The sequence below is a fragment of the Ambystoma mexicanum genome, chromosome 13, assembly GCF_040938575.1.
Source record: "Ambystoma mexicanum isolate Mex_15411 chromosome 13, UKY_AmexF1_1, whole genome shotgun sequence".
Classification (NCBI taxonomy): Eukaryota; Metazoa; Chordata; class Amphibia; order Caudata; family Ambystomatidae; genus Ambystoma; species Ambystoma mexicanum.
Genome location: NC_090938.1, coordinates 143735759 through 143759499, shown reverse-complemented (window position 1 = coordinate 143759499; position 23741 = coordinate 143735759). Strand labels below are relative to the sequence as shown.

At 49.5% G+C, this 23741-nt stretch overlaps 1 pseudogene; it reads right to left on the bottom strand.

Moving 5' to 3' along the window:
* Positions 1-4147: 4147 nt before the first annotated feature.
* On the bottom strand, positions 4148-6848 carry LOC138520269 (LIM/homeobox protein Lhx4-like; annotated as a pseudogene).
* Between the last annotated feature and the right edge of the window lie 16893 nt (positions 6849-23741).

Genomic DNA, 23741 nt, shown 5'->3' with positions numbered 1-23741 from the left:
ATTTTACTCAGTGTTTGGCTACCAAGCCCAACCCACGACAGAGCTCTGTTTTCTAGCGTCCAAAGGCTCATAGACCACATGAGCTCTTGAATTCATGGAATAAGCGAACACTGAGCAACGGAAACCAATGAAATGATCCCCAGAACCCAACATTATCGAAAGTAGGCGCCATATTTATTTCACATAGAGTTTTGTAACCATATAATACGTCTCATGCCAGTGCACAGGAGCTGCCGCAAAACACAACGATCACCGTGACCAAGGTTTATTTTCAAAGACACATGGCAATAAATATACAATTCATTTCAATATTTATCCAGGAAACAAGGCACTCATTTTGTTTTTGAACTGTGCACAATTTACACAAGGAAGGGTGCAGGGAGGGAGATGACGCTGGGGGAGAGTGCTTGTGAGTCTTTTGTAAACCAGGGTAGAATTGTTGGGGGAGGTTGTCGGGGCTTGAACAGATCCACAGAAATGGATTGAAAGTGCATAAGAGAATCCCCAAGTTATTCAGTGAAAATTCAGAGCCTGGGGAGGAAGCGGTGTCCCGCTTGTTTCTTGCTCTGTATCTCTTGGAAGAGCGTCTCCCTTCCACCCTTCCCCACCTTATGACAGTGCAGCCAGTGAGTCAGTCCCTCGTGGCCCCTACATCCTTCCTGGACGATATCCTTTACACTGGATTTTGTCAATGAAGAGTGTAAGGGCTAGGCCTTGATGACTTTGGAGTTCTTTGGCCAGCGGTTTAAAGGGGAAATGACCTGTTGAGATTAGAACTGCTTCCCTATTTACACAGCAGGCCTAGTACTGAGCAGAAAAACTGAGGGGTGAGTGTTGCCTTCCAAACTGAAAAGAAAGAAAGAGGAGATCAGGAACTCTAGTAGAAACAGTAAATGGTGCCTGGACACATGTCATCGAGAGTCGGAGGCCCCGGAATATCACATGGTAATGTGATCGGGCATATTTTATAAGAGCTGGCTGGGACTTTAAGGCTCCAGTGCACAGGGCCTCAGCGGTCTTTAGGGAGCTGCCTGTACTCTGGAGGGTCGAGCTAGAGACCACCTCTCTCAACACCACTTGACTGGTATGTGATGCCCATGCGAGTACAGCAGAGTCTATGATGTGCATAGTTCATCTCCATGGGGATGTTGAAACCTTAGTGCAACCTCTAGGTATCTTTTCAGTATTCAGGGAAATGTGTGGGTGCAAGGGTGCCATTTTGCTCCATCGATGTTTTAAAGCCTATCCAGGGATACATGGATCACTGTGGATTGCAGGATTTCTTAAAACCCCTCTAAGAGTGTACGGGTCCCATCAGGGTGCAGGATGTTTCATAGGCTTATCCCATCTGTGCCCAGATGCTGATGAGGTGTCCTGCAGAATTGAGGGTCTTGCTTAGGAATGTGCCTACATTTCCTTGTGCCACAGTGAGTTTGACTGCTTTTGTAAATCCCTCATCTGATCTCATGTCTACATTGTATACGTTTGAGATGGAGTTTCACAGGTAATGGACTGACCAAATCCATTGTTGTCCTAAATGGCAGTGACTGCAGATCATAGAGCTACGCTAGCCACCTGTTATTCCTTGTCATGTTGTGGTATACCCTCTTAATCAAAGCTCTTGTGCTAAGTTGTGGTTAACATTTGAACTGTGCAAATACTGACAAAACGTACAAAGTTAGTGCCAGTAGAAAATCGCTATTCCCACTTGGGTGTCGCTCCTGGCCATCCAAGGCAACAACCTGTCAAGTTGATCAGCTTGTTCTTTGTGGGGTCGACCAGGCAGAACTTATTTTTTAAATGTAAATGGGAAACCTGTCCAGGTGTAATGTACATAATTATATTGTGTCTCTGTCTCTTTGCCTCAGAATGCCAGCAGAAGCAATGTGCTTTTGAATAGCCAGTACTAGATGCCCAGAACAGATTTCCCTTTACTCCCTGTTATGGACCAGACTTTAGAGAGGTTAAGGAGCATGGGTTCCAAGCAAGCCACACAATTCCAGGGGCTTCGGAATCTCTCCACTTGTACTATTGCCTATTGTAACAGCTACCTTCTTCTGTTTGCCTCACTGGTCTTACTGGGTCTTCACAATCTTTCCTCTTCTGTGACCCTCAACACTCCTTTTTCATGTCACTTTTGGGATGGGGGCCATCCTGATTTGCATCAATGCGTTTAGGCCATTCTATTGCATTGTCTTCTGTAACCCCTAAAGAACCTTTACCATAGAACCTCTGCTGTGGGCCCCATCGTCGCCCCTCTTTGCTGTTTACTTCCAGGCTGCAATTTCTCCTCAAACCTCCTCTACATCTTTCTTTTTCCTTAGTAAGATTCCCTTAGCCTTCCCCTTCTGTGGTTCACCCCAAACACCTTCTTGCTTTCCCAGTCTATCATTGTTCCTCAGGCTGTCTCCTCCTTCATGGCCTCAAAGTGCCATTTTAGGACCTTGTGGCTCTGACCCATTCCTACCTGTATGCCAATCAAGTATCTAACATTACCTTAAATGTGCACCAGACAATCCCCTTGAATTGTGTAAAAGGACAAACATCTAGACAATTAAACTGTGGTAAAGGCCAAAGGCGAATTAATTTCCATTTCACTTTGGCAGAGATCAAGGAAGTTGTATCATTGAACTCTGGAAGGATGCCTTATGACTTGGCCAGGCAGATATGTATTTTCCCACAATGTTCGGAGTGCTTGTTCTTATCGAAGGTTTCTCATCCACAGAAACATCAATGAAGATACAGGCTTGATACGCCTGTGTGGCTGTACCCATGCAATAACCTTCCTATGGATCCACAGGGGGCTATCCACTTACACCTGTGCATTTGAACCTTTGCATGTATGTGTGAATGGATGATCTTCCCTACTGATGCGGCTGTGGGCTCTAAATATGCAAGGTTCTATACCTGGAAGTAGACATTGGCGATTCTTATAATTCATTTACTTGAGGAAGACTTCTCTGATGGATGTTCAACTAATGGGAGATCCTTCTTATGGAGGCCCAAAGTGTTGTCCCTTTTCTAGGAGGGATCAGAATTCCAGATAATGGCGTGGGAGGTTGATTGTTTGGTTCCCTACATCAACAATGCCTTAACCTTTGAGAATCCATAATTTGGCAGACACTAATATGGTAAATTGACCTACATGGCTGTTGTGAACAGCACAGGCCAACACAACGAGTTGAGTAACTTTATTTACTACTATATCCTATTGAACAAGTAATATGTGTCTGCCACAAAAATGGGAAAAAACAATACGTACACAGATACTCCCCTCTCTATACTTTTTATTTGTGTATATATTTAGGAAATGTATATATAGGGCTCATGCTCCATAAGGGGCATCCAAGCTCTAAACCCTGTTATGAAAATATTGTGTTACAAGTTACAGATTATGGGGGCAGTGGGATGTTGAGCATCTTCTTGTGGACCAACAGCTGATAATACTTTCTGGAAGCTTATTGGAAACTTGAAGCGGCCCGCAGAAGAATGGTTTTCTGCATGCTTTATCTTAGAGTGTGGGTACGTATGGGGTTGCCGGCGCGAGGATTTCAAGCATTATGAATAGATGAATGAGTAGACCCAATCTTTGAGGTACACTAGGGCCTTGCCTTAGAATGCTGTGTGTGAGGGTGAAAACTTTAGTCTTTTTGAAATTGGATACGAATTCCATCAACTAAGAAATCGGTGGCTCACGTGGCCCTTTCGGGATGTGAGTACATGTATGTGGCAATACTAGTAGCAGAGTTATATTACCTCCCAATTTGTTGGAATCCCAGCCTCTCTTATACCACCCTGAAAATACCGCTCTGTGGTCACTGTTTAAATCACATTTCTTGTTTCCACAAAATATTCAAAGCCACAACTACAAATCACAGGAGAGGAGTTAAGTGCTTTGATTGTCCAAGACGCCCGCTACCTGCATCGCTCCTTTTTGATTGCTGATCTCATCAACAACGACAGCTCCTGGGAGAAGTGGCAATAGTATTCCGACATTTTGAAAACCTCACACCCCCAAGCCTGGCTCGCCCAGGCACTGTAATTAGTGGCCTCAAGAGTGAATTGAGCCATGAGTCTGGCATGGCATTGGCAGAAAGAGGTCTCAGGTTGCCAGTCAGTAAAGGCCTAGAGCTGATTAGGTGCAGGTTTGTGGGCCGTGTGCAATGCTCATGAGAGATTTCCATCTCCCAAAGGTTGATTGAAAAGACCATCGTGCATGGAAACTGCCTTGCAAAGTGGTTCCCAGCATGAGAAAGAATTAGAAAGTAGCCATGAGGCCACATTAGGTTGTCCAAGGCAGTTAATGGTCTACTGTTTTGTCTCTCCTGGTAGACTCCTGAAGTCAAAAGAGCAGAGGAGAAAGCAGCTTTTAAAAAGGAGTATGGTCCATATCATCGAGCCAGGAGGCCGGGCTCGTGGGGAAGTCTGGGTAGCCAACACTACTCCCTGTAGAAAAATCAGAGGTGGGGCCTCCTGCCAGGGCTCGAAGTGTCTGGCCCATTGCCTGTCATCCATGTGCATGGATCCCCAGGGCGCTGTCCATGGAGTATGTCAGTCCATTCAGTAAAGGTGTGTGCGGGGGGAGGGAGGATATGGAGGAGGGAGACTGGGGGATCCCGTAGGGTCTCCCGTCCCTCAGGTCCTGGTAGGATTGTCCTGAGCCATCCAGGGAGAAGCTCCCATTCATCAACGTCCCACCAGAGATGTCTCCAACGCTGCCATAAACTCCATTGCTGTGACCCAGATTGGAGAGGATGTGATCTTCTGTGGAAAAAGAAAATGAGTTAAGGGTGAGGCTCTCGGGAATACGATGAGTATGTTTCTTTATTGCTCACGAGCAAGCTGCTAGCATTGTACAACCTCCAAGCCAATGGATCTCACCATAGCTGTGCTATGTTTCAGAATACTGTAGTATAAATGTTACATGATAAACTGTACATTACATTGGAGGAAAACGACAATGGCTGTTGCAGAGATAACTAGTACTGTAATATATTTAACAGTTGTTCTGTGTTGGGCGCGGGTACATTGTGTTTCAGGTCATGGGACCCTTCCAGCTGATTTGGGGAGGCTGCGCTAACAAGGGGCGATGAAGCAGTAAGGTGAAAAGAAGAGTTTAAAGGATAGATGTGAGAAAGAAATGGAGGAACAGGAGAAACCTGTAGGAAATAGATTCCGACTGTGCGAAATTGAGAGAGTTGAGTTAAGGGAGAACAAAGAAGGTGAAAGACAGTCAGAGTGGTGAGCCGAGACACTATGGGTAGGTACAACGCAGGGCGAGAGGATATTAAAGGCTACGGAACATGAGAGGCTAATGGCATGATAAAGGTAATGACCTTGCATGGTTTCAGGAGAAGCAGATAGAGAGAGTGAGAGAGACATAGAGAGAGAGAGAGAGAGAGAGAGAGAGAGAGAGAGGGAGAAAGAGAGAGAGAAAGAGAGAGAGCGAAAAAGGAGCAAACTGATTTTTTACCTTTGTGATTGACTTGGCCTCTACTTCCACAGTCTTTTTCGCTTCTGTAGAGCCTCACTCTTCGCCTGCAGTCTCACTCCGACACCCCTCCTTGGCCTCTCATCTCTCTGCACTGCTCTCGCCTTCCCTCATACTGCTGTTCTTTCACCACTTTCTGCTTACTTCTAGTCTGTCCTTTTCATCAGTAGTCTCTTTCCAGTCTCTGTGCTGCACTCCTGATCATTCAATAGTCTCTCTCCTTCCCATGGTTTAAAGTCCTCCTGTGCAGTGCAGGAGGAAGTGGGAGGCGACTCTGCCCAACCCTGTAGTATGTTTGCGGGTTCTCACCAATGTTTCAGCCGCCCCCCACCACATCAGTTTGGTTTATATCAATGCTCCTCACAGTCTCTCTCCTTCCTCCACTTTCAGTCAGTCATCTTCAGACTCATAGCATTGTTACTCCTTTTGTAATCTGGCTTTCCAATTGATGAGAACTTCCCTCAATAGTCTCTCTTCATGATCTTCTTTTTTACTCCCTCAATAGATTGAAATCTTTTCTCTCCGTGGTTTCTTCGTATTAATGGATAGTCACCCTCCTTCACTCTTTTCCTCCTTCATTCTCAACTTGCACAGTCTATTGCCTCCTTGTTGGTAGCCTGCCTCATCTACATACCTATGTCCTCCATTGTATCTCTTTCTCTTCCTTAACCGCTGCCCTCTTCTTGCCCGCTATAGAATCTCTCCTTTTCTTGTCATGTTCTATGGACATTATATTCATGTCTTTCTCTATGTATTTATTATTCCCGACAACAGTCTCTCTCGTTCCTTCTTCAGCCTTACTCCCCCTTGCCTACCTTCCCATTCCATAGTCTACCTCCATTTTCCCCCCTGGGTAAGCTCCCTCCTGGTGTGCCTAGCATGATCGTAGCTCCATGGAGAGCATATAACCTCAAACTCCAATGCATAGGTTTATCCCCTTAGGACTCACCTCGGTAGCTCAGCTCGCTGTTGCTCACTCCACAGTCTTCTGCCGAGCTCTCCTTCTCATGCTTGCTCACCCCGCGGTTCCTCTTCACACTCTTGTAGAACTGTCCCCAGCGGTGGCGCCCTGCATCCTTCTTTAGCCGTTTCTCCTTTGCTCTGCGATTCTGGAACCAGACCTGCAGCACACATACCAATATTGAGTGCTCTTCAATGAGACGCCCACACCCGTGACCAGATGAGCTTACTCATTTCAATGTTGAAAACTCAGGAGCTGTACTGCCCTTAGCCTCTTGGCTTGGTTACCCACTCTAATTATGGGTGGTCCTGCCGGGCAATTTGCACCAGAATCTGATTTGGGTTTTCCATCATTTGGATGCTGCCTTTCATGGTTCTCAATAACCGCAAACCCCATGATTCACAGTAATGATTTCAAATAAATTGGTGGTATGTCATTGCCTTACATTCTGCCTTCTGAAAGCATACACACATATCAAAGAAAACATACCCTATTAGCAATCGTACTCACAGTACTAATACTATTAGTACCATCCGCAAAATAATAATACTTGTTTGATTAGTAACAGTAGTATCACAAACATTAACACTAGAAGTAGTGACAGTAGTAGAAACACCAGTAGCAACAGAACAGACTCATTACGACCCTGGCGGTAAGCGGAAAACGATGCCGGTAAATGAATACCGGCATCGTTTTCCGCTAGGTCCGATAATGACCCGCGAAAGTGCAATTAGCGACATCGTAGTTTACGGTGCCGCTAACAGCACCAAAGTCGCGCGCGCGCGACCCACCATCCCGTAAATACCGGCATGGTGCAAAGCTACGCAGATCACAAACCAAGCAGACATGCCCCTAACGCCATCGCCAAGGCCATTAAGTACCTTGCCGCCATGGCCCTAATTCCGCCATCGCGAACCAACCGTAAATGGCCATGTGCAGTGTTCCCAGCTGCCACAGGTGCACAGAATCAGCACAGGTGGAGGCAATACAGACTCTCCCAGTGCAAAAAGAGCACACCCCACCCCTATCAGCCCCAGTCACACTCCACAAGGATACCAATAGGACTAGCAATGTTGGGGCTGGAGGACCTGATAGCAATGCGAGTGCTACAACTGCAACAACAACAACAACAACAACAACAGGCTGCACAGAGGAGACGCAGGAGGAGAAGGAGGGCAAGGCAGGGCCAGCAAGCCCCACCAGCACAGCCAGTGGCACCACGCAGGCAGCCCCCAATCCCACGCATCAGAGCCAGTCCATTCAACCTCACCGCAGAGCAGATCCACACCCTGTACCGACTGGACCGGGACACCATCACCAACATTGTGCACATGATACACAACAACGTTGTCAGCATGATAAAAACACCCACCGCCATCCCGCCCCTACTGAAGGTAGTGTCTGTGCTCCACTTCCTGGCCACAGGCACCTACCAGCACACAGTGGGCCACTTGCATGGCATATCCCAACCATTATTCTCACGTACACTGATCCAAGTGCTCGATGCCCTCCTCAAGCACACAGACAACCACATCTCATTGCCACGGTCTGCCCAGGAGACTGCCAACACCAAAGTGGGTTTCCATGCACTAGCTGGCATACCTGGTTGCATTGGTGCCATCGACTGCACCCATGTTGAATTGGTGGTCCCACATGCCATAGAGGTACCATACAGCAACCTTAAACTATTTCACTCAATCAACGTGCAAATGGTCTGCGACTCCAACAGGATCTTCACACATTGTTGAGCCCGATTCCCCGGATCAACCCATGATTCAATGGTCCTTCGGAACTCCACAATACCACGCTACATGGAGCGACATGCAGGCCCAAGATCCTGCCTACTCGGTGAGTCTAATGTCATGAGCATGGAAATGCGAAGTGTGTAGGTGATCGACGTACCAATGCATATTTCACCTGGCAGAAATGGGGGGGGATGATGCATACGTCACATGGCTGCGACTAGCAGTAGCTAGATCATACCCTGAGGCAGCACTCACGTCATCTGACAACTGTGTACATGATGCCTGATCTAATCAGCCCTAACATGTGAATGAAAGTGTACCCCAACCATGACACAACCATCTGCAAGTGCATTGTACGAAATGTGACCACATTGACTCCAAAGGAACGCACCTACATGCACGTCACCTAACACCATCAACTGAAAGGCCTGTCCCCATAACTGCGCACAAAGGAGGCACATGTCTGACAGGAACATCAATGCACCACTACACAGACAGCAAGACCCACAAACTGTCCCCATTGACACCAGTATTGTTCCCTGGGGTCATAATGAGCCAGACAGCAATGTTGCCATCATGTGAGCTTTGACCTCACAGGACACGTGCCAGGTCACATAAAATAACAGCCTGAATGGACACAGTGGATGGGCACTCACAAGGCAATTGTCCCCCCTGCATTATGTCTTGGCATGCAAAACAGTACATGAGAGCCATGAACATATACCGGTTGCATAGTGTGAATCCATTAGCACAACTAAATTTGGTGCAAAGTAACAGTTGAATGCAAGGCATGGTGGCGCGTCATGTTCAGAAAGCAATCTCATTCCTGACACATACATTGTTGCCCATTTACTGGTGATGCAGGCTATCCCCTGAAGAGGTGGCTCCTTACACCAGTCCGGAACCCACAGAACCAGCATAAGGAGGACTTCAACCGTGCCCATGCACGTACCCGTGTGGTGATAGAGCAGGCCTTTGGCCTACTGAAGGCACGTTTCCGCTGCCTCAGCAGGTCTGGCGGGGCACTCCTGTACCGCCATGAGAAGGTTGCGAAGATCGTCATGGCATGTGTCATGCTACACAATATGTGCGTCAGACGTAACGTGCCTCTGCCCCCTGACGCAGATCTGCAACCACCTGATGATGAGGATGATGAGGGTGGGGATGGGGCAGCACCTCAAGGAGGCAGCGATGCACAGGAGGGGCGTGAAATGCGTCAGAATCTCATTGACCAATACTTCTAGCACACACAGCGTGTGCGTGTAACATGTGGACGGCACTTGGGGCACTGTGTGTGTCTGGTATATGCACACTGTAGACTGTACAACAATAAAGCACACATACACAATGAGCAATGTCCACACATTTGGTTTGTGATAAACGAAAAAGTGTATTGTGCTTCTGAAAAGTTATGACACACCCAATCCTCCCTCCCCCTCCCCCCTGAACACCCCAAAACACCCAATCCCCCCTCCCCCCTGAACACCCCAACAGACCCAATCCCCCCTCCCCCCTGAACACCCCAATACACCCAATCCCCCCTCCCCCCTGAACACCCCAACACACCCAATCCCCCCTCCCCTTCCCCCAGAAATCCCTGCAAAGGAGTGCCAGTGCCCGTGGTGAAGTGGGTAATGTTTCAGTGGTCCACTGGGCGGGCACTATTGCCAGCTCCCTGTCCCGGAACCTGGGGCCCCCCTGCCTGTACTCCTCCGGGTCCTGGATGACCTGCGGACGGGGCTGGATGGGGCCGAACTTGCAGCTGAGGAGGTACCGGCCTGCTCGGTACGCCGTGTGTCCATGATTGTCCGTATCAGTTCACTAATCATATTCCGCACTGCGGCTAGTTCTGTGCATATGTTCGTGCTTGCTGATTGGATGGCTGCCTTGATGCTCTCAGCACACCTCTCCATGCCTGAACTGGCACCTCCACAATCAGCAACATGCTGCGTTAGGAGTGACGCCAGTTGTTCTTGCCTCGCTGATATTTGGTCCAGCATCTGGCTGAAATCAGGCACAATGGAGGTTGCAATTGCAGGCCCAATAGGACTACTCCCCTCTTCCCATACTCCCACTGGGCTTGGAGTGGCTGGCCATGAATCTCCAGGGGATTGCCCCTGTGTGTCCTGTCCATGCAGGCTACATGGGGACAGGTGTGGGAAGGTAAATTGGGTGTTGGGGGACCTTCCATGTCATCATCCACATTCGCCACATCGCTGTCAGAACAGGCTGCGATGGCTGCAGTCTCCCCGACTGTACTGTTCCCCGCAGACACAATCCCCTCAGTGGGCAGCAGTGGTTGTGGGTCTGCCGTGGGTGCCATCATGTCCCTTTCCTCGGGGGGAATTGCTGCCCTGAGCTGTTCGGCAACAGGAATTTTGGGCTGCTGTGGGTTGGCCATGGGTCCAGCAGAGGTGGATGGTTGGTGGCCTCTTCCCTCTGTCCTGGGCTTCTTGGCTGGGGTGGTGCCACTCTCGTCCCTGCCGGTGTCCGAGTGTGAGCCTCTGGTGGAGCAGAGGAGGGAAAGTGTTATTGATGGTTCAGCAGACATTGAGCAGGCATTGTGATGAGTGCCATGGTTTAGATGGATAGATGGTGGACTTTGTAGGCCGTGACATACAGGTTGTCTCCCTTTTGGGTGGGTTGAGCATGCAGGAATGTGCGTGCCTGCTGTAGAGTGTACATGCTGCATGTGTGCAGGGTGTGGGTCTTCTGCTGATGTGTTGCGTTTGCCATATGGGTGTCATGCATGCTGGACGCTACGCTCGTAGGACAGCTAGACCGTTCTACTCCAAATGGAGGCTATTCGATACGTTACCGGGAAAACGACGTTTACACTTTTCACGTCGCTAACTTCACGTGACTTTTGCTTCGTCACGTGAACTACGGTATCACGTATTTAAGCAGCGTAGAAACTTCACTCGCTGCTTCTGATCGTCTCTATTGGCGTCGTGTAGCTGAACCTCTGATCTACATCCTGGTATATTCCTACAGCTACTTTTGGGCCTTCGATAGCGTGTGTCCCGCCACACGCTGATTCCTGGAGCTATCCCTTCGCGTGATAATCCACACGCGCTCTTTGTCTTCACACGCGGCTGGCCAAGGCTGCGTGAATCCTGCCCGCGTGTAATATCCACACGCGCTCTTTGTCTTCATACGCGGCTGGCCAAGGCTGCGTGAATCCTGCCCGCGTGTAAAATCCACACGCGCTCTTCGTCTTCAAGTGCGGCCGGCCCAGGCTGCGTGAATCCTGCCCGCGTGTAAAATCCACACGCGCTCTTTGTCTTCATACGCGGCTGGCCAAGGCTGCGTGAATCCTGCCCGCGTGTAAAATCCACACGCGCTCTTTGTCTTCATACGCGGCTGGTCAAGGCTGCGTGAATCCTGCCCGCGTGTAACATCCACACGCGCTCTTCGTCTTCAAGTGCGGCCGGCCCAGGCTGCGTGAATCCTGCCCGCGTGTAAAATCCACACGCGCTCTTCGTCTTCAAGTGCGGCTGGCCAAGGCTGCGCGAACCCTGCCCGCGTGTAAATCCACACGCGCACGTTGTCTTCACACGCGGCTGGCCCAGGCTGCGCGATTCCTGCCCGCGTGTAAATCCACACGCTCACGTTGTCTTCAAACGCTATTTTCTTCTAACTCCTGCATCTGTGGAATTAACAGAAGGATTGATCCCTAAAGTGGGAAGGAAGCCTTTCAAGGATTATTGGAAGTGACTTTGAACTGAACTTTGGACGCTATCCTGTGGTGAATTCAACCCGTATCTAGCGTGAGCCTCGTTCCGTTCGGGATAAGTCTCCCTTACTAATTTTCCCTTCCCTGTCGTTTTGTTCTTCATTTCAAATCCATCAAGAGACTTCTGGATTGTTCTACCCAGAGATACAGGTCAGTGCGATCATTCCTGTCATTATCTAACTCATTATACTCAGGTTGGAGCAGTTATTCATGATACTTTAATTTGTCCTAGGCTGGATTACTATACCTTACACACGCCCTTTCCAGTGATCCATCGCTCTGCCTGTTTTATCAGCCAGAGGGTTGTATCATTTGGAAGGTCTTTGTTGACTTCACGACTATCAAGTCGGGTGAACAGGGATCCGGAAGACCCTACCTCCTGTATCCTTTTGAATATTGTATCCTTTTCAGTTGATACTTTGGTACATTCTGACAATGGGGCGACATTGTGATTCCCATGTAAGTGTGATTCAGGGTGATTTGCAAGGCTGAATTGGAGGCACCTACCTGTGTCTCCTGATGTCGGGGCTCCTCTCTCCATTCCGCCGACGCCCTCAATGCACTCTATGCCGATCAATGAGGCACATGTCTCCTCCCATGGCTGCATCTTCAGTGGGGAGTCTGCTCCACCGCCAGTTGCCAGTCCCAGGTTGCGGTTTGCTGACAGTATGCCCCTTACTCAGAGCCAGAGGTCATCCCACCTTTTGCGGCACTGTCTGGCGGTGCGTGGGGTGGTCCCTACGGCACTGACGCGTTGTGCCACGAGTTCCCATATTGCTTTTTTCCGGGCTATGGCTGGTCTCGTCATCTCTCATGAGAAGACGATGTCTGCCTTCTCCTGCAGCGTTTCTGCCAGCATAGTTAGTTCTTCGCGACTGAAGCGGTCCTGCCGGTGCCTGTCGCAGGCTTTTTTAACAACTTATGGCATGGTTAGGTGAGGAAATGGGTGGGTAATGGGATTCACAGGGTTTCAGGGTCGAATGTAGTGTGGTTGGGTAGGATGGCAATGGATTGTGTTTTTAAAGATGGCCGCTGTGCTCTTTCCCGTTCCGCCGCGATGACGCTACTTCCGGTTCCGCTTATTTACGGGGCCGCTAATTACGGGGCCCGCTGATTATGGTCGGCGCAATGATGGGTGGCGGTAGGTCACCCAGCGCGGCGTTCGATGCCGGTAAGGGCTGTTTACGCCATGGCGTAGTTTACATTACCGCCATGGCGTAATGCTCGTGCGCGATGGGTCGGAATATGGCGCTCTTTACGCCATCCGTCCATGGCGTAAACAATGATTACGCCATGGCGGTAATGTCGCATACTTACCGCCAGGGTCGTAATGCAACAGTAACAGTAGCAGCTGCTGTAGTGCAAGTACAGAACTAGTCCCTGTAGTTGTAAAAGTACAGTGGTAGTAATGCTAGAAGTGGTACTTGTGAGAGTAGTTAACGAGGGGGAGAAGGTCTCTAGTGTAGGAGAGGCCAGACAGGAAGATTGCAATCCCTGAAGGAGTGAATGGGAGGTTGCAGGAGGTTGGGTTTTTCCTCTGCAACTAAATTCCTAATTAAGCATTCATACCCGATGTGGCGGGCCTGAGCGTATTAAGGGTCCCCAGGCCGATGACAACCGATCCGGCCCGCCAGAAAGGGTATGAGAGGGTATGAATGCTCTTAGCACCCCGGGTTACCAGTCTGGTAACCCGGGGTGCTGAGAGCATTGTATTTTGTTTGAATTAACAGGACGCCTCACAGTGTCCTGTTCATTCAGACAAAATACTTTAGCAAGATGGCTGCCACAGAGATGGAAGATGGGACACCATATGTAGCCCCTCTTTCATTTCCATGGTGGCCAGAGCGGACAACAGGAGGAGGCAGCAGCACCACCGCTGCAGAAATCAGGTAAGTATGGGGGTATTAAAAGAAGATGGGAAGGGAGGGAGGAGGAAGATAGCGGGGTGGGAAAAGCAGCCATCAGGTTCCTTGCAACGTGGGCTTAGATCAGTAGTTTCAGCCCGCTTTCCTAGCAACCTGATTCATTGCTGCCCCACCTGCCGATATATAATATGGACAGTAAACAAGTATTATCCAATAATGGTATTTTCGGTTTCTAGCAAAATCTTCAAGCCTCGTGATAGTTAATGTCATGGTTTCTCATGACATCAGAATATATGCGTTGGCGAGATGGTGACTCCGTGGCTATATTTGAATTGAGGTTTCTATTAAAAAAGGTGATTATGGGATGCTTATAACTCTAGCCCTGTTTGACCAATCTGCACAAATCTTTTCAGAAATTGTATACAGCCAACTCTGAATTATTATGGAACATTTCATGAAGTTCTGTGAAGTGGTTTGGAGTTTTGGGGAGGATCCAAAAATACCAAGCCTCATAGGAAATTAGAAATGCTTTTTAGTGTTTTCGCCATCTCTGATAATTTGGTATGACATAAGTAGGAAAAACAATGTTTTTTGTTGCTAAAGCGCTTTTAAATAAAAGTAATTTGTTAATATTCAAGCTTTTTTAATATACATTAATTTACTCCGGTCTTCTAAGGAAAACCCGAATTCTATTGGTGTTGTTTTTACAGAATAATATTACACATAGAATGTTTACTGTACAACATAAAAACGTTATGGCTTCATATGTACGTATACAGCCGGCTTGTATTTCGCACTATGACCTACCAATTCGTATCAGAGGGCACACACACAAATGTTTAACAGGCATTTCTAATTGTTCAGAGTATAGCACGGGTAGGCAAGTACTTTATTTATACCCATTTGAAGCCATAAAATCAACATATGATTATCAACCTATATTTGATGGCAAATAAAGGAACAGAGTGTGCCAACAGGTATTAAGATCTTGCCAAAGCCTATTCTTTGGGCTATTTCCCCTATAACAGGGAATGTTTGTTTTCATGTAGCGCAAAATAGGCAACATAGATTGAAACCAAACTTTCACTATAAATTGGTGTCTGGTCCAACTTGAAATGCTTTCTTAGTTTAGCAATAATTCATCCATCAATTTGAAAACAAAAAGAAAAGTGGGTTGTGGCATACCAGACAGTTTCTGGTCATAAGTTTGAATCCAAACCCAAAAATGTGATTGGTGAATGCCACACTCACAATTATGTGTATGGCAGCCATCTTGTGTTCACTTCAGAAATATATAGACAATTCCTGGGGCATCTTCTCGTACAGAAAGTAAGGACACACTCCAAATGTTTTAAATATATATCCCCTTTTTAAATAAATGATTGCATTTGGTTGCAGGGTCTGTCAATGTTATGCAACGTCTCTCATCTCCTATTGCCAATCAAAAGGACCTGCAAAGATTGCAGCAAGGACAGTTGTATTAGGCCATTGCCTGGAGCCAATGCAGCTACTGTCACAGTGCTGGCAGGGCATGGCCTGCAGGCACTGAATGGTAGCCTCATTGTGCGTGGGTTGGATGAAGACCGTCCCTAGGCTGAAGACCAGGCCGCAAAGTATGCCAGTGGGGGAACGAAGGCGTGAAAACTGGATGCGTTGTCTGCACCATTTTATGTCTGTGGAATATGGTGAATGTTTCTTCTGCAGAAAGAGCCTGGTCTTGATTGCTCTCCTGGGAGAGGTAAATGCTATTAAGCAAGCCACCTTCCAGGACAGAAAGCACATATCACAATTGTGCACTGACTTGAAGCAAGGGGGCATTACTGTGGGAAGCTGGGAATTGTGTTTCTTCAAAAATGCAGAAGATTGGTTATAGGCTCTGAAAGCTACAAGATGAACCCTGATGGAAGAGTACAGGAAATCCTGTCTAGCCTGATCCATGGATCCATAGAGCTAAATCCTCCGCCTGACAAGGTGACAGATGGAGATTGTTGATTAGGCACCATTAACAAAAACCCTTTCATTTGATGGAATACAATTTGTAGGTGGACTACCTCCAAACTTCCTTCAGGATCTCCTTGCAATCCTCTGGCAGATTTCAACAACCATCCTGCAGAATGTAGGAATTTTAACAAAATACGCTTGTGTTGTCTCTCGAGAACAGGAACAGGCCACATGCTAGTCTCAATCGAGCAACCAATAGTTTAAGACAGTACGGCAGCATGACTGGTGTCTCCCAGAAAGGTGCTACTAAAATCATGATTGAGCCACTACTCCTGAACTTGCAAATTGCTCATAGGGTCAAGGATAACTATTGAGGGCAAAGATACATAAGAATACATTAGTTCAGTTTATGAAGGACTGTAATTAGTCTTTTATTTCCCTCAGAGGATCCACTCAGAACCCCATTTACCTAGTGCTTGTGGAGGGGCCTTTCCTTGTCCTTCCTTCTCTATCATGTTGTCTATCTTTGCTTGAATGAGTGAAAAATGATCCTGTTGGGGACAAGTATGAGGAGGTAGAATGCCTGGTGGCTTTGTGTTGAATCATGCAGTTTGTGTACAAAACTAAACCCAACTAGATTTGAGAGTCCTGTAAAGTGGTAGAGAGGCCTTGACCTAGCAATGCAGCTTGTGTACAAGATTAAACACAGCGACCTAAAAATGTAGTTTGTGTACAAGACTAAACACGGCTAGATTTGAGAGTCCTGTAAAGTGGGAGAGAGGCCTTGACCTAGCAATGCAGCTTGTGTACACGATTAAACACAGCAACCTAACAATGTAGTTTTTGTACAAGACTAAACCCAACTAGATTTGAGAGTCCTGTAAAGTGGGAGGGAGGCCTTGACCTAGCAATGCAGCTTGTGTACACGATTAAACACAGCGACCTAACGATGCAATTTGTGTACAAGACTAAACACAGCTAGATTTGAGAGTCCTGTATAGTGGGAGAGAGTCCTAGACCTAACAAAGCAGTTTGTGTAAAAGGACTAAACACAGCGACCTAACGATGCAGTTTGTGTAAAGAGACTAAACACAGCGACCTAACAATGCAGTTTGTGAAAAAACACTAAACACAGTGACCTAACCATGCAGTTTGTGTACAAAACTAAACCCAACTAGATTTGAGAGTCCTGTAAAGTGGTAGAGAGGCCTTGACCTAGCAATGCAGCTTGTGTACAAGATTAAACACAGCCACCTAAAAATGTAGTTTGTGTACAAGACTAAACACGGCTAGATTTGAGAGTCCTGTAAAGTGGGAGAGAGGCCTTGGCCTAGCAATGCAGCTTGTGTACAAGATTAAACACAGTGACCTAACAATGTACTTTGTGTACAAGACTAAACACAGCTAGATTTGAGAGTCCTGTAAATTGGGAGAGAGGCCTTGACCTAGCAATGCTGCTTGTGTACACGATTAAACACAGCGACCTAACGATGTAATTTGTATACAAGACTAAACACAGCTAGATTTGAGAGTCCTGTATAGTGGGAGAGAGGCCTAGACCTAACAGTGCAGTTTGTGTAAAAGGACTAAACACAGCGACCTAACAATGCAGTTTGTATAAAAAGACTAAACACAGCGACCTAACGATGCAATTTGTGTACAAGACTAAACACAGCTGGATTTGAGAGTCCTGTATAGTGGGAGAGAGGCCTAGACCTAACAATGCAGTTTGTGTACAAGCCTAAACATAGCAACCTAACGATGTAATTTGTATCTAAGACTAAACACTGCTAGATTTGAGAGCCGTTTATAGTGGCAGAGTGGTCTAGACCTAACAATGCAGTTTGTGTACAACTACCCTCGTAGGCTGGTCCTACCGTGCTAGTCAGTGCTGGTTGACGGCTGGCCACTGGCTTCCCCTGCAGACACCTGCAGACACAATGTGGGGCCGCACTTTACCATGGGGCCGTTAGCCGCAGGGGCTGCCGGGCTGGGGGCTGCCCTGGGAGGCCAGTAAGAACCCAGGCAACACAGAGCTAAGTTCCAATCAGAACAGTGGGCAGGCTGGGAGGCGGGTGGAATCGGCAATGAGGAAGAGTGTGCGGGGTGGGGATTTCATGGCCCGGGTGTTGGATTTCCTTCATTTTCACGGAACTGAAAGTATTTTTCACTGCAGCAGCCACCTTTCTCTCCCTCAATCTGTGGCATTATTGTACCATTCAGATTGAGGGAAGTGTCGTTAGTATGTAAGTAGTTTCCCTCCACCCCCAAGACCCCAAAGCATGGGCCAGCATGTTTCGCCTATTGTGGGGGCAGAGGAAATGGGCAAAACGAAAAGAAAAAAAGTTGAACGTGTGTTTGGTGGGGGTGGCCCACTAAACCACCATAGATGTTTTTAGGGGAAAGGGGGTGATCCCCCCAAATGGATAGGGGACACTTCATGTAGCCCTCCCTGGGGGCAGACTGCTAGTGCAATCTGCCCCTAGGAAGGGGTCCATGGGATGGCCCCCATTCATTTGGGGCCGGGGGGACAGGGCCACCAGAAAAATTTGGAATGGGGCCCAAGCATTAGCCAGTATGTTTTGCCCACTCTGGCGGCAGATGGGCTCACTAAACAAAACAAAACAAAAACAAAAAAATGAAAGACGTTTAGGTTGGGGTGGGGGGGCACTAAACCACCATGGATGTTTTTCATGGAAAGGGGGGGTGGCCCTCTCCCCACCACCCCAAATGGATGGGGGCATCTTATGTAGCCCTCCCTGGGGGCAGATTTCTGCCCATAGGAAGGGGTACATGAGATGCCTCCCCACCCAGTTCGGGTGGGGGGAGAGGACCACCAGAAAAGTTGGCAAAGGCCCCCCAATGCATGCGGTAGTATGTTTTGCCCAATCTGGGGCCAGATGGGCACATTAATGTGCCCATCTGCCCCTAGGGAAGGGGCAAAACAAAATAATACATTATAATAAATAAACATGTGTTGGGTGGGGGTGGGCCACTAAACCACCACAGATGTTTTTTTGTGGAAAGGGGATGGATCTCTCACCCCCCACCCAAAGTGGAGGGGGGGCTCTCATGTAGCCCTCCTTGGGGGCAGATTGCTAGTGCAATCTTGTAATCTGCCCCTAGGAAGGGGTAAATGTGTTTTTACTGGGGGTTGGGGGTCAGTAGACCACCAGGGATGGCTTGAAAGGGGGGCCGTGATCGGAGAGTAGTAGTTATGATTTGTTTTTGCTGGGGTGACCATAGGTAACAAATGTTTTTGTTTCATTTACAGCTTTTTCTACGTGAGCAGCTGCAACGTTATGTGTGTACTGTTTTTTATTATTCTACAGTTAGGGCTCATTGTCAGTGGGGTGGGTGGGACTGGGGCTAGATTGTTGGTGGTGTGGGCGGGAGTGGGCCGTCTGGGGAGGTATTTTGGTAGGCTGGGACAAAATTGCAGGGTCAGGCCACAAATTGTCCCCCATACCAGCATAACATTGGTGTTTCCCAGGGGAGCGGCTGTCTCCCATGTGGGTTGACCATCCGCAAGCCCAGGCTGCACCACTGGCTGTGCTGCGTTACAGATGTCACCTCCGGGGAGGAATGGGGATCCTGCAAGGGCTACCCGGACGGTCGACCCACATGGGAGACAAGGCGCCCAACGCCAGACCAATCACCTCCGACCATCCTGGAGTTCTGGCTGGCCTGCGTTACAGCCTTTCCCTCTGGGAAAGGACAGGTACCCTGCCAGGGCTCCCTGGAACTGTCACTGGGTTTGGGGATGGTCCACTGCATGGGAGACAGCCACCCAAGGCCAGAGACATCACCTCTCGCCTTCCTGGAGCTCTGGCTGGCCTGCATTACAGCTTCTCCATCCGGGAAAGGACGGTGACCCTGCTGAAGCTCCCTGGGACTGCCGCTGTGCTTGGGGGTGGTTAACCCACATGGGAGACAGATGCCCAAGGCCACGTACATCTCCCCCAACCATCCTGGAACTCTGGCTGGGCTGCGTTACAGAATTTACCTCTGGGAAGGGATGGGGACCCTGCGGTGCTCCCTGCGACTGACGCTGCACTTGGGGATGGTCAACCCACATGGAAGACAGCCACCCAAGTCCGGGGACATAACCCCCGACTATCCTGGAGATCTGGCGGGCCTGCCGTACAGCTTCTCCCTCTGGCAAAAGATGGGGACCCTGCCGGGGCTCCCTGGAACTACAGCTGTGATTGGAGACAGTAGACCCACATGGGAGACGGATGCCCAAGGCCGGGAACATCACCTCCAACCGTCCTGGAGTTCTGGCTGGGCTCCGTTACAGCTTTTCCCTTCAGGGAGGTATTGGCACACTGCCAGGACTCACTGGAGGGGAAAAGCTGTAACACAGGCCAGCAAGAACTTCAGGACCGTTGGAGGTAATGCCCCCGGCCGTGGGCATCAGTTTCCCATGTGGGTGTACCATCGCCAAGCACAGCGGCAGCACCAGGTAGCCCTTGGCAGGGTCCCCTCCCTCCCCAGGGGGAAATTCTGTCACGCAGCCCAGCCAGCGCTCTAGGATGGGCAGGAGTGATGTTCCTGGCCCTGGGCGACTGGCTCCGATGTGGGTTGACCATCCCCAAGTGCAGCAGCAGTCCCAGGGAGCCGCGGCAGGGTCCCCGATCTTTCCCAGAGGGAGAAGATGCATTGGAGGCCAGCCAGAGCTCCGGAATAGTCGGGGTAAGGTCCCTAGACTTGGTGCGCTGTCTCCCATATGGGGCGACCATCTCCAAGTGCAGCGGCTTTCCCACCGTCTCCAAGTCCAGCGGCAGTTCCGGCAGGGTCCCCATTCTTCCCGAGAGGGAAAAGCTGTAACGCAGCCCAGCCAGAGCTCCAGGCTGGGCTTGGGGATGGTCGACCCACATGGGAGGCGGGTGCCCAAGGCCAGGGACATCACCCCTGACCATCCTGGAGGTCTGGGTGGGATGCGTTACAGAATTTACCTGCGGGAAGTGAGGGAGACCCTGCCGGGGCTCCCTGAGACTGCCGCTGCACTTGGGGATGGTCAACCCATATGGGAGACAGCCGCCCAAGGCCAGGTACATGATCCCTAACTATCCTGGTATTCTGGCTGGCCTGAGTTACAGCTTCTCCCTGTGGGAAAGGACAGGGAATGTGTCAGGGATGGCACTCTGTTAAGAGTGGCACAGGACACCCAAAAAGGTTTTGGGTGGTTGTGCCTAAATAAAGTGGACAGAGAAGCACACACACAGCTGAAAGGAAAGAGAACGAAGAGTAGGCAAGAGTAGCAAGGAAAGGTACAGAATGAATTCCCTCTTGGGGTGTATGCAGATATAGGAAAAGAGTATTCCACGAACCTTAGGAAATACTCAAGCCTTCTGCACAGTTTGCTATAACAGAGCCCCACGCTGTTTGCTCATGACTTGGAACAGCAGCTATGGGTGTCTGTAATGTAGAAACGAGACAAGGGAAGGGGCAGAGGTTGACTGATGGGAACCAACAGACAAGCTCTGTACAAAAGGGTCTACAAACAGGACAAGAGAAGATACTTATAGACAAATCCAAGAAAAGGAGGTTGATAGCAAACTAGCAGAAGGAAATGAAGGGAAAGTCGTGTAACAGGATAGGATAGCAGAGGACAGTAAGGAACAAGGTTGAGAGCTCAGAGGAGCAGGAAAGCAATGAGCAAGCCCACAGGAGCAGGGTTGTAAGGTAGAGAGCCCAGAGGGAAAGGGCTTAGGGCAGCAGAGTAAAGCAGGCTGCACGGCAAGGAACCCAGAAGGACCGGGCAGCAAGGAGTTAGCCCTGAGGGGCAGGGCCACTGACCGTAGAAGGTTGCAGAGGACTGTAGAGGGCTGCTAGGCCGAGAACCCAGCGGAAAAAGGTAGGTAGTAAGCAGCGGAGCGTGATCAGCTGCAAAGTAGGAAGCCCAGAGGACAAGGGCTGTAGGCAGCCGGAGTGAGGCAGGCTGCAGAGCAGGGAGCCCTGAGAACAAGGGCTGAGACTGGAAAGCAGAGCGAGATCAGCTGCAATGTAGAAAGCCCGGTAGGGCAAGGGCGGAGGCTGGAAGGCAGCAGAGCGTGATCGGCTGCAATGTGGAGAGCCCGGCAGCAAGGGCGGAGGCTGGAAGGCAGCAGAGCGTGATCTGCTGCAATGTGGAGAGCCCGGAGGAGCAGGGCTGTGAGGAAGAGAGCCTGGAAGGCTATGGCTGTAGGCAGCGAAGAGTAACAGGCTGCAAGGCAGGAACTTGGAAGAGCAGGGCTGAGGCAGGGAGCCCAAAAGGCTAGGGCTGAAGGCAGCAGGGTGTAGCAGGCTGCAAGGCAGGACGCCCAGAGGAGCAGGGCTGAGGCAGGGAGCCCAAAAGGCTAGGGCTGTAGGCAGCAGGGTGTAGCAAGCTGCAAGGCAGGGTCCAAGCAGGAGTGATGGTAAACAGCATACAAAGATCCGTAGAAAGACACGAAAGGTGGAGGAAGGTCTCTCAATGCAAGAGGCTGAGCCACTGCAGGCAGCAGCCTTTTATACTGCTTAGCCCAGCACAGAGGCAGGCTAATTGGTTGCACCTGGCTAAGCACACCTGCAGACAATCGGCCACCTCCCTCTCTGTTCCTGAGTTGGTGCAAGCAGAGCCAATCCCTAGGGCTTCTGGGGGGTGTAGTTCCTTTGATGACCAATAGGAACAGCCAGGAATCGATGCTTATAGCCAAGTGCATTGTGGTATGCGTAGTTTGTTGGAAAAAATAATAAAGCGCCTAAGTCTCGCAAATGAGAAATAAAGTCCCCAAAGTAAATATAGATTGATCCAAGAGTCTGTTGTAAATAAATGATAAACAAATAGTCCATATTGAGCACAAATGTATGCGCCCATGGTGCAGGCATGACAGAATGTCCTGGGCCTCCCTGGAACCACAGATGGGCTTGGGGACGTTCAACCCACATGGGAGTCAGCCGCCCAAGAGCAGGGATATGACACCCTACCACCCTGGAGCTCTGGCTGGGTTGCTGTCACAGCTTTGCCCTCTGGGAAAAGACGGGGACCCTGCTGAGGCTCCCTGGGACTACCGCTGCCCTTGAGGATGGTCAACCCACATGGGAGTCAGCCGCCCAAGGCCAGTGACATTACCCCTGACTTTTCTGTAGCCTGCATTACAGCTTCTCCTTCTGGGAAAGTTCGGGGACCCTGCCGGGACTCCCTGGAACCGCTGCTGGGCTTGGGGACGGTCAAACCACATGGGAAATAGCTGCCCAAGGCCAGGGACATCGCCCCCGACCATCCTGGGGCACTGGCTGGGCTGAGTTACAGAATTTCCTTTGGGGGAGGGAAGGGAAACCTGCCAGGACTCCCTGGAGCTGCTGCTGTGCTTGGGGATGGCACACACACATGGTAAACAGATGTCCAAGGCCGGGGACATCACCTCCAACCATCCTGGAGTTCTGGCTGGCTGCGTTACAGCTTTTCTCTTCGGGGAGGTATTGACAAACTGCCGGGACTTACTGTATTGTAACAATATTTGTAGAGCACTGCAAGGACCGGATGGCATCTAGGTGCTAATAGGAGCAAAGAGGAAGAGGGGAAGAAACCCGCTCTAAAACAAAAGTGTTTTGAGTTGTTTACGAAAGCTGGATAGGACATAGTTGCTCCTAATGTACTGCGGAAGAGCATTCCATAATGACGGGGCCAGCACAGAAAACGATCTGCCGCCAGCCTGGGTGAGTCTGAAATGAGGGACACACAGCAGAAATGGGTTAGCAGAGTGGAGTGCCCTTGTTGGTTGGTAGAGGGAAACCTTTGCTTGAAGAAATTGTGCTCCCACAGAGTAAATAGCCCGGTGGACCGTACATAAGATCTTAAAGCTCATCCTAGCTTTAACTGGCAACCAGTGAAGGCGTTGGAGAAGATCATATGAGTGGGAAAGCCTAGGAACATTGAGAGCCAGTCTGGTGGCTGCGTTTTGCAGGATCTGAAGCTTCTGGATTAACATCTCTGGTGCGCCAAGATAGATGCTGTTACAGTAGTCTAATGCCCCCA